This window comes from Etheostoma spectabile, chromosome 20, assembly GCF_008692095.1.
Source record: "Etheostoma spectabile isolate EspeVRDwgs_2016 chromosome 20, UIUC_Espe_1.0, whole genome shotgun sequence".
NCBI lineage: Eukaryota > Metazoa > Chordata > Actinopteri > Perciformes > Percidae > Etheostoma > Etheostoma spectabile.
In genome coordinates this window covers 17476564-17488323 of record NC_045752.1, presented here as the reverse complement: position 1 = coordinate 17488323, position 11760 = coordinate 17476564, and positions in this window count along the sequence as shown.

Below are 11760 nucleotides of genomic sequence, written 5' to 3'. Positions count from 1 at the left end.
CCCCCCCCCCCCCAACCCCACTAAGTACAAGCTCTCAGTGTTCATATTAATTAAATTGACTCAAACTTAAATGTTCACATGCCTGAAATTGTCTTTGCAGGGGTAACAGGGCCATACTGTCGGCCTTTCCATTTAATCTACTTTTTGTTGCTTCTTGATCTTGATTTTTTTACTGTTTGCAATGTACCAATGGATTTACAGGCAGCTATCACTGTAAATGGGATGATTCTCAAGGAAATTGTGGCGATTTCAAGGAGTGCATTTTTTTCTGTGATTTCTAAGCAGATTGCCACACAGTTTAAAAGCCTCTGGTCCAGACATGGAACTCTCCATTAACATGACACGTAAATAATGCTGTAACATGGCATCATTACTAAAAAATGCCACAGTGTACTTATGTCAGTTTGACATGCTGGATTGGGGAATTCTTTATGGGCCATGTGTACTGTACCATCTGTGGTGGAATTTCCAGCTCACGAAATCCTGCTTTGTAAATTGAGACAGTGGTACCCAGGGTCTCCTTCAGGTCAGTGTCCAACATAACCTCGTAACCCAGAGGAGTTGTTCAACTTTGTGCCTCCATGGAAGACGAGAGACGTAGTAGCTGTGAGATAAGACAGCGCTGCTCAGCCTGCCAAGGCCACAGGAAAACTAAACACATTACAGATTTATTCTGTGGTGAGATATTTGGGCGCCGGCATTATCTTTGTTTACTTTGAAGGTTCAGCTAAAGACATTGTGGTTAAACTGTACTGCCTGCTTAATTCTCTCCTCAATTGGGAATTTAATAAATGCTCCTGTGTAAGTCATCACATCTCCGGAATCTTCTTCACATACACATTTTAAATGAATTGTGCTGCTCCTAAGTTTGACATGGTGCTCTTTGGATGCTTTTATATAGACCTTAGTGGTCCCCTAATACCATATCTGAAGTCTCTTTCCCAAAATTCAGCCTTGGTGCAGAATTACAGCCACTAGAGCCAGTCCCACCATGAGCTTTCTTTAGTACGTGCCAACTGCCACTTTGCTTGTTTGAAAGCCATGATGTCTCTCTCAGGGGTGGGCCAAATTCTCTGGGCGGGCAAAGCAGAGAAAGGGGAGGTAACCGTGCCCCTTATGACCTCACAAGGAGCAAGATTCCAGATCGGCCCATCTGAGCTTTCATTTTCCCAAAGGCAGAGCAGGATTTCCCGGGCTCGGTTTACACCTATCACCATTTCTAGCCACCGGGGGACCATAGGCAGGCTGGGGGAACTCATATTAATGTTAAAAAACCTCATAAAGTGAAATTTCCATGCCATGGCACCTTTAACACCCTCAAACCACAATTGTCCAGAAAGTGTCCCAGAATAAAAGGGTCACCGGGTCGTTTCAACTCCTGCCTCTTGACTCTTTCTTAGAAAGTGGCTATGTTGCGTTTGACACACTGTCATGACATGAGCCTGCATTGGTTTGCCACACCGTGGTTTTGAGACTGTGACACTTTGATGACTCGTCAGTGTCAGCTTGTTGAGTATATGACACCATCCCATCCCCGTCTGCTATCAGTTGGCACATTCTCGGGAACTGTCAAAACACCTTCGAGATCGTGCAGAACTGAGTGCAAGCAGCAACAGCTGACAGGAAGATGCTGCGGCTTGGAATGGAGTTGCTCGCTTTTTTTCAAATCTGTAACACCATTCAATCATGATGGATATTTGTCAACGTTTCCTCCAAGACTGCTGAATTGCAATGTGCGAAGGAATGCCTGGTGTTTCTTCACTTGCTCTAGGTGATGTTGAAAAGGGGTTGAAATGGTGACCTAACCTTTCTGTACAATTCCCTTAGAGCTCCATTCGAGGTAAACAATCAGGTTTACTTCCAATGAAAAGGGCAAAAAGTCAGCACAAACCAAGATCCTTTAGAATTCCTTTAAAGAGTGCAGTATGTTTGATATGCCAACTTAACGGTGTACCTGCAAAGCAACACTCTTCTCGCCTCACATTTCTGTGACTTATTGTTCCTTAGTAATTTAAGTTAGTCATTATATTACTTTTTACATTTGAAGCTACAGTATATATTTTAGTCCAACTTCACAGATTCTTTGGAACATGTGTTATTTTCCTCTTTTCATGCATTTTTGCATTTTCGTTTGTTTGCTAATTATTATCACACACACATATATAAGAATGAAGCGAGCTGACGCTGAGATCTTGGGGCTGTTTTTAGTTTTCTTTGTCAGGTGTAATGAAGTACGTGGTAGCACTTTTTACAGTACATCTGTTTTTTTTGTGAAGTTTAGAGAAATCTTTTTTTCCATCATTATTTCATGCAGTGCCCTCTTTGTTTTCACTTTCTAAACTTGAGCTTTTCCTCTGATCTCACTGATCTGACTGTTTCTTGACAGAAATAAGCTGCAGGAAATGGTCCAAAGGCTGTCTAGTTAACCTTGCTGTCTTTGGTCTCCTTTTACAGATGAATCACACTTCAGCAGTTTTACTTGTTTCACTGTGGCTTCAGATTGCTGAGGCTGAGACAAACTTGTCCGTTAGGTCCTAGATTCTAGGACAAGTGCTTTTGAGGAAAACGTACTGAATAAATGTTGTCGGTTTGGTCTGTTGCTACACTATTGTCGGCAGCACAGTCCGTCTGAGTAAAATGTCAGTAATTGAAGGGTTATTTGGATTAGTAACTATTGTGAATATCAAATTGTAATCACTTGCACTGGTAAATAATCAAATGAATGTAATGTGTTACAAAGAAATGCATTTCTGCCCAACACTATGCAGCTACTGCCACAGGCTGGCTAATTTAGCTTAGCATAAATACTGGAAACAACTAGCCCACAACTTGTACAACCATAACTTTCTTCATTTCATTTTTTTAACTTATTAATTATTTATATTTCAAACAAACAAGATATATATGTTAAAGGTCCCGTATTGTAAACAAGTGAGATTTCCCCACATTTTTTATTATAAAGCACTCTAAAATCAAAACAACCCACAGAGCAAAGCACACAGCCCCTATTCAGAAATTATGTCTGTAAACAACCCGTAGAGACTTTGGTACGTTGTGATGTCACAGCTATACTATATATAGGTAGAAAGTGCTGCTACAATGAAGACCAGGAAACTGACACAATCAGAGCAGACTGTTTTTTTCTTAAAGAGACAGGCACTAGAACAGAGCGTCTCAAACAGAGGGTGAATACAGGTATATTCAGACAGGGAAAATAATGTGGTTTTTGATTAAAGCATATAAACATGTTATAGTTGAATCCCAAAATACAAGTAAAAATCAGCAGAATATGGGGCCTTTAATGAAGCTTTAACCAGCTGTCCTTTCATAGTTATCATACAGACATAAAGGTGATATTGAGTTTCCCATCTAAGGCTTGACAAGTAGGCAAAACAATCATATTTTACGACATGCCTTCTTTTCTGCTGCAAAACGTGCACGTTTGAAACAACTTTTTCCAGCAGTTTCCAGTCTTTTGTTATACGTGGGCAAACTTAAATGTGATTTCAAAAGAAACACATCACAGGTTTTGAGTACGTACAAGGGATTGATAGGTTAGAAAAAGATAGGGAGAGTGAAGTTGAAATTTATTATGTCTGTTTAGTTATCAGGATCTCTAAAAAATGACTAGCAGCAGCCAGAATACAATAATCAGCTCAGAACTTTACTGCAGTGTCGTGCGGGTTGGTCCTATCTGCAAAAGGCCCCAGAGAGACTTTCTCTTATCATCTGAGGTTATCTCACATCTCCTGCTTCATTGCCTGAGTGCCTATTTAACCCAAGACTGATCTTTATGTGCTCACATTACCTCACCCAATGAATACACCACATGATTTTGGGATTCTGTGACCTAAAACTACTTTTATTGTGACTAAAGGGAAACATCAATTTGGATGTTGCTTGTATGTTGCATGTAAACCTGCATGACTTTTATACAAAAAAATTAATCATAGTTACTTGAGCTCAATTAACTCCTGTCAGTTTCTTATAATGCAGCCTTTTGAAACCATGTGTCTCTGAGAATCTCCTCCTTTATGCTCTTTGGTTTGTGGCCTTCAAATGCCTTTGCTACACAAATGATTCAATTACTCCTCCTTTTAAATGTGCGAGTGGAGATAGCGTTATGCTGCCAGAGAGCGAAGAGAGAATGAAATTAACCTCGGCTAACTCTCTATGCCCTCGACACTTGTGTTATGATTTTCTATTAAAACCCTATCTTTTCTATAATGAATTCAGTCCTACAAGAGCAGAGTCCCCGCATTTGCACAAACTAATTTTTGTTTGTGTTCAGGTGAACACTCAAATTAGAGACCTGCTGACAGTGCGGCACTGAATGCCATGATAGAGTTTTTTACACCAATCATACAAGCCAATATAGACATAGCAATTACTTCAAATTGAAAACCTTTTTTTTCAAAGAAGGATAAAGACACTTAGAAAATAACTTCTTGATGATATGGCTGTAGAAAATATATCTTCTGGTTTATTACAGAAATTATCAGGATATTGGAATCAGAACTTTGAGTAGAATTTCTAAAGTACATTTGAGTAGATTGAGTAGATTTGCACCCCCAGTTGGCCAATGATTGAATCCCTCTAGAGCCTTCTGCCAACTCTCAGTTTTTTTACTCTCAACAATTGGTTCCAATGAATTTAGATGGGCACTAAGTGTAAATGGCTGAATTATTAGAAAAACAGTCTTAACTCTATCTGTATCAGGCCCCTAGGAAGTGTGCTGGGCTCTGAAGCCTATGTGACATAGTTGCCAAAAGATGAAATCACAACTTTCATGTCCGTCAGGTAATGACATGTGGCCCAAAAAGACTTTCCCCAGACATAACACGGCAAAAGACGTCAGTGGATACATATTTTGAGCTTCACAACCACTGCAAAATGACTTGTCTGACTAACAAAATTTGATCCATTTGGTTTGATATCATTTGGAAAGTTGAGAAGAGCCACAAAAGTTTTTTATTTGATTACAATTCAAGTTAACAGAACGCTAAAATAGAAGTTGCCGGCTCGGTGCGTCTGCTATATGTGCTATCTGCAACGTGTGCCACTGAGCAACTCTCATCTGCATTTACCTGGAAAGACTGTGGGGAGGCTGACCTAAAAAAATGTTGCTATTGTTGGGAGGTTGATTTGATTAAAGTAGTATTATCATTGGTGGTATTATTGTCACAGTGACAATGACACAGTAACCTTCCAGCTCAACCCTGTCTCCTATAAATAACAATCATGTATTACCACAATATTATTCCAATAGGCTGACTGCAAGAGAAATGCCTCAGTTTCAATTACGTTTTAATTAAGAGTTATTAAAAAACTTGGTGGCAAGCAAGCAGACTTGAGAAAATAGAAAAATATGAATGATGGAAACACGGTTGAAACATCCAGCTTCTGCTCCTCTAAGTGCCAGTAGTACAAACGCTAACTCAACCAAACCTAATGAAAAACCAAGCCCCCCCCCCCCCAAAAAAAACACCAAGCCTAATATTTGTCAATTCAACATGTTTTGTATGGCTTCACATGTACAGCCACAGATCCACCACATTCACAGTATTTTCTCGGCATTGAAATTCCGTTAAATAATTCCATCTTTGACAAAGGATACAGTGGTGGGGAACCACCATTTATAGGCAAGTTTGGGGAAGGTCCTTTCCTGTTAAAGTGTGACAATTCTCATAAAGCTTTTTCCAGTTTGGTGTGTTAGAACTTGAAAGGTCAGCACAGAGCCTTGACCTCAACCCCATCTAACACCTTGGCGATGAACTGGAACATCAACTGCATGCCAGACCTTATCCAATGATGTCCAAGTGAAGCGTCATGAACAATTGGTTGTACTTGTTGACACAACTAGATGGTGCTCAAATTCCTGTTGCCGGGTTTCTTGTGGAAAGCCTTTTTAGAAAGGCGAAGGCTGTTACAGTATACCTCATGCATATTAATGCATATTATGCACATTATACATACATACATACATACATAATTTAAGGTGCCTGATATGAAGTGGATATTGTAATTGCAGTTATTATTATATTATTATGATAGCTGTGGACAGACGGTTGATTTCAGAGTGTTTAGCCCGAGGTAAAGGGAGAGGGGGGGACTATTGCCAGGTGGGTTAATGGTGTTTGCCAACATAATTACCCTGTCTGCACTGAAAGATTGAGAAAAACAGTTACCTACTTTAACCATTAAGAGTTTCATGTGAGAATCTTTGTGGCTCCACAATAGGTTTAAACTGTACAAATGAGTGGCTCATTAACACTCCAGCTGGAGTTTCTCAGGGATCCTTAAGAGGCCACATTTTTATTGCTTTTGGGATCAATTTCTATTCCGATCTGATGCTGTTCCTTTGGCCACAATGGATCAGGGGTTGGTTCAATGCAGCTGCTTTGACGAGAAGAAGAACTCGATAAACAAGATCAGATTGCACAGACGGGGGATGAGTTGTTGCTATGGCAACCCCCTACAGTATTTCTCCCCATAATCAGGACCCCTCATTCTAGATGCCACCGATGCATGAGAGTCTGATCTTGGGAGACTTGGGAAGTCACAGACAGACGAGACACTAGTCACTGTTGGTAATCTGGATTGGGTGTCACAACCTGATGGCATCTATATTGTATATGTTTTCTTTGAGAACTGGGAAAGCTGTCAAAAAAGCATCTACTAGGGAGTAAAGTAGAGGAAAATGTCAGCAGAGGCTGATGCAAAAGAACATTTTATGCGTTTGCAAGCACATGATGAACAGGCATGTATAGACCTTTGCAAGTTTTGGGAGGCTGGGAGGCTGGGATCGGGTCTCTGCGACTGAAGCAGCTCTCGTCGTTGTCTTCTTTTGTCTTTTTTTGTCTTCTTTTGTGTTTTCCTGCTTTGAGAATGGAGGTCTTGTACTTTCACGGCTTTGTTTCTGTTAGTTGGGCACTACTCTTTAGTTTAGGGTGGGGAAGTTCTGGGTCTGACGGTTCTTGATGGGTCGGCTAGGGCTGCTTCCCTGCTTTTGTTCTTTTTGGCCAGACCTCCAGACTCCCATAGTTTTGGTTTAATTAATAACAGTTAAGTTGTGAATTTGTAAATTTACTTCAACTAATCCTCGGGATTGGTGTTCTTCGATATGTTTTCGGTCACATTTAAGATGTGTTTGCTTGCTGTGGCCGTTACATATTTGAATGCACATCAACACATGGAGAGGTATAACACATAGACTATGATTACACGTGGGCGGCTGTTTTCATAAAAGGACATTTCAACCTTTCTGTTTTGAAAAATAACATTGTGCACACCTGTCAGTTTTTAGGAAAGTGTTCATTTACACATACCCGTGGATATATGCTGTCAATGACGTCAAGAGCATGCCAAACCTGTAGGTGGCAGTGTAACGAGAAGTTCAAGCCCACGTTAGCCAATCCGAATCCCGAAAAAAGCAACAACAGCATCAAATCACTTCCTCTCTCTTCTCTTCCTCAGTTGTCTAAACCTCCGTTTGTCTGAGTTTACATGCAAACGTGCAAACAAAGTTTTCTCTGGCCGGAGTTTTTGGAACGAATCGTTTTCAGAGGTAAATTTTTTGTTTGCGTGTAAATGAAGGTCACAAACAAAGGGAAATGTCTCTGTTTGTCAAAATAACCATTTACATGTAAACAAGTCTCTTTACTTGCCTCTGTCAGACTCTCATATATTGCATGTCCTCAGTTCTCTGTCTGTATGCTACACACTGCTGTAATTGGATTTGAGCTGTCATATGCATGCATTTTTTAAGCCTAAATCATTTCTGTAGTCATAATGAGCACCATGCACCCCTCACTTCATTATAGTCTCTTTTTTTCTCATTTGGTTTCACGTTAAAGCCTACCCCCATGTCTCTCCAGTCACAAAACTCTTTTGAACATGCTTATTTACATTTTCTTTATTTTCTGAGATGGCGCTCTCTGTTCAGCAAAGGGATGAAAGCACACTGAATTGCCATTCTTTGAGCCTTGTTCTTTAAATCAAAAGGGCCATCTAGTTGGTTCAAGAAATACAACTAATGGTTCATGAAGCTTCATTTGGACATCACTAAAAGGAATGGTAATTCAGTGTGCTTTCAATCCTTCATTGATCTGAAAAATTAGGCTGAGAGAAAAGATAATGCTTCACAAAGCTTTATTTGGTCATCACAATCTATCAGTGAAGATTACACATCAATGAACGAGGCATGCACAGTGGTGACGTCACTGGCTGCCAACATAACTGAATGTCAGTAATTCTGCTGCTATGTGAGACGTGGATGCTCAGAGAGACAATGGTGTGTGTGTGTCTTCTGTACTGACAAGTGGAATTAGAGGTGTGTAATATAGGCTCAAGATCATCCAGTGGAGGCAATGGGAAACATGCATCACACTCTCTGTCGCCATCTGTCACCTGGATTCCGTTGAAACCAGACTAATGCAACTACACAGCATTAAGGGTTGGAGTAAGCTCCCGCCAGCTCGCTATAGTTTAGATTGAATGGATGTGAGGCTTAGGCCATTTTTACACTGACAACCAACTGTGTAGCAGGGATGGATCATCAGTCAACTCTCCTCCCTCCTACAGGGCACCATCGCTCTCCTTCACTTTCTCCTCGTCTTGCTCTCTTCAGGAGGAAGGGGTGTGCTTGGGATGCACAAGTGGAGAAGAAAAGAAGTGAGATCCAAAATAAATGCTGATCCTGTAGCCAAATCATCTGCTGGATAGTGGATGGAGGAGACAGAAACAACACACACAAGGTGGAAAAGAAAAGCGGACTGTATCACATTAAATACCCAGGGGAAAGGGAGCAAACTGCTGCTTGCATAATGTCTGCTATTAACAAGAAGGAGCACTGAAAAAGTGAGAAAGCTGGTGGGAAACAAGGCAGGCAAGGTGAGGTGATACTAGACATTTACAGAAAAGCCCTTTAAAGTATTAGAACTTCAATTGACCAGTCACTAAGCCTTCCCCCTTAAATTACTCTACAGCTGTCAAACTCTCTATTCCCAACCCGGTCTCACGCCAGTTTGTGAAGTGGTCACGTTAATTTGATTCATTGATTCATGTACACGTCACCGTTTTCTTGTTTATTACGTGTACAGGTCAGCATTTTCGAACGTGACCATTTCACAATTTCTCATGACACTGGGCTGCTCTGGGGGACGCAACAACAGGGAAATAAAACGCCACACACTGGCCACAACAACGGGACGGTCATGCTTAGGAAGAGAATAATGCGAAAAAGGAACTGCAACACGTGGGACACGTACACCGGTCTTCAAGGTGAAAGTCCTGTGTTGTTTGACCCATCCACCATGCCGACCAACCTCCCTGTGCGGATTTTTGACTTTTCTATACTGCTTGCTACCGTAATCGTTCTGGGATCACGAAATAGGCTTTCCGATGAAATACATCACTTCAAAATTTGTAATCAACACACAAAAATAACGACATTAACGTGACCTGTACACGGATCAATAGATTAAATAACATAACAAACTGCCATGAGACTAGGCTGCTATTCTCGCACACATGCAGTTTACAATAACAGAAGGCTATAAAATTCCCTTGGCCTTGGAGTTAATACTTGATGTATGGTGGGTAGTAAGACAGTTGGCCGGGCATGCTAACATTAGATGCTCTTTAAAAATTTGTAGCATTCCAAAGAGTTTCTTTATCATAGATTTCCCATAGTACAACATTATAGCATCTTTCATTGGACCCTCCCTGCCCTCGTATGTCTTTCAAACGTCTAGGTTGTAATGCTTTATCTTATACATTTGTAAACCTAAACCCAAGCTGAGATCACCCTGATGACTCAGACTTTAGTGAGCTCCTCTAGAGCCACAGAAGACATTACATAACTGTTTTCACAGACTGACAAATACTCTACATGACAAGTTAACTGACAAAACAATGAAATGAAAATTGGTGGCGTGTTCCTTTAAATGTGTGAGCACATACCGTATGAATCACCACACTTTCCCCTACAGGCCATCTCAGGATATTATTTTCAAGCAGATCCATAGGGACAAGCTACATTACAGTAATTATGAATTGAACCAGTGAGCCAAAATTCTCTCTACAAATCGGAGAACAATCAGTCACCCCATCAATATTCAGTCCACGGCGGGTGTTAAAATGAATGTAGTCATTGTGTAGAAACAGATGCAACACGGACAATATCAAGTTTTACGATAATGCAGTCAAGGGTGAAAAGAAAAAAGTATACAAGTCTGTCATTATAAAAGCTCAGTTCCTCATTAACCACTTTCCTTATCTAATCAGGCTGTCTGACGCAGATGTGAGCTTCTATATCTTACCATAGAGAAAATTACAAGCTATTAAATATCTGTAGATTTTGTTTGCTTTATGGTTGTAGTATGTACTGAATGTCAGGAATTTATATTAAAGGCCATTATGGACTCCAATCAAGTACCCATTTCCTGTTCTAAAAGAGGCATTTTAATGTAAGTAGTTGTCTGTACTGTAATTCAAGCTCGAAAAGATCACTGCTCAGCATGCACATTCATATTTATATTGACATTAAATATTCATCTTGTTCAAGGTGGGAAAAATATTTTGAAACCCTAATGCATCAAAACTGTACAAAATTGCATACTTCTTCCCTCCTGACATTTGCCCAAAAAAAATACTCACGTCTTGGCATTTGGAAATGTGAATCTTAACTCCCTTCTTGGATCTTCTGTGGGAGAATCACTCGGCAAATGCATTTCTATCCTCTCTTGGCTCAGGCGGCCTGACATTGACTGTCTGAGCGAGTGAAGCAGCCAACACAGCATGCACACACAGAGCTGAGTCTTCTGGAAAACAACATTCACCTCCACTGCTTGAGAAGACAAGTAATGATTAATGAGTTACAAACTTAATTTATGTCCAATTTTCTGGTTGTTTTTAGAAAAATATTAGTGCCAGCAGAGACATTTTACTTTTCATTATCCTACCTATAAATTCAAATTATTTATGGTCACAGGTAAATATAACTTATATTATGGTTACCTACTTTTGTTTTCTTACTTTAATTACACATTCAATTTAATTTCAACGTCACTTACTCACACCGCAATATTGTTTCTTGTACTATGGCAACCGCACTTCACAATACCTTTATCTGATGCCACTTTACTTTCAGTCTACCCTCTGCTTATTGTCTGTTGTTTGCCTGTTTTTCTTGTGTGTGTACTTGTTTGTTTGTTTGTTTTTCTCTTATTGTAGAAAATGATGCTGTAACAAGGGAATTTCCCAACTGTGGGAAGAATAAAGTATAATCTAATCTAATCTAATCTAAAGTAATTGTGTTTTGCCCATACAGAACCTGCAAAGGAAGTAAGATGCAACTCCAGTCAAATAAGCCACAAAATGAAAGAATTTAAACTGAAGGAGTTTACATTCCTTGTCTTTTTGGCAGTCATGGATATATAATCATAACTGGATAGGGAATTCAAGGCAGATCTGTGTTCATTCCTATGAGAGTCGCTCAGTGGTCCATGAAGCCATCATAAAGCCCGGGTGACCGGCACTGCTTTAGCACGGTGTGGCCCACAGAGCAGGCGCACCGGAGACGTCCAACGGCCAAGCCAGCTACTTCCGGTTTAGCGCTCCGCTAACTTGAATAGGGATTAAATGGTTTGATCGTGCAACGTGGGTTTGTCAGCGCTTGTTTCTGGAATCAAGGGAAATGAGAGCAAAAGTTGCAGGCTGGAAAACCCAAAACGATTCACTAAATGCTAAAAAAAACAT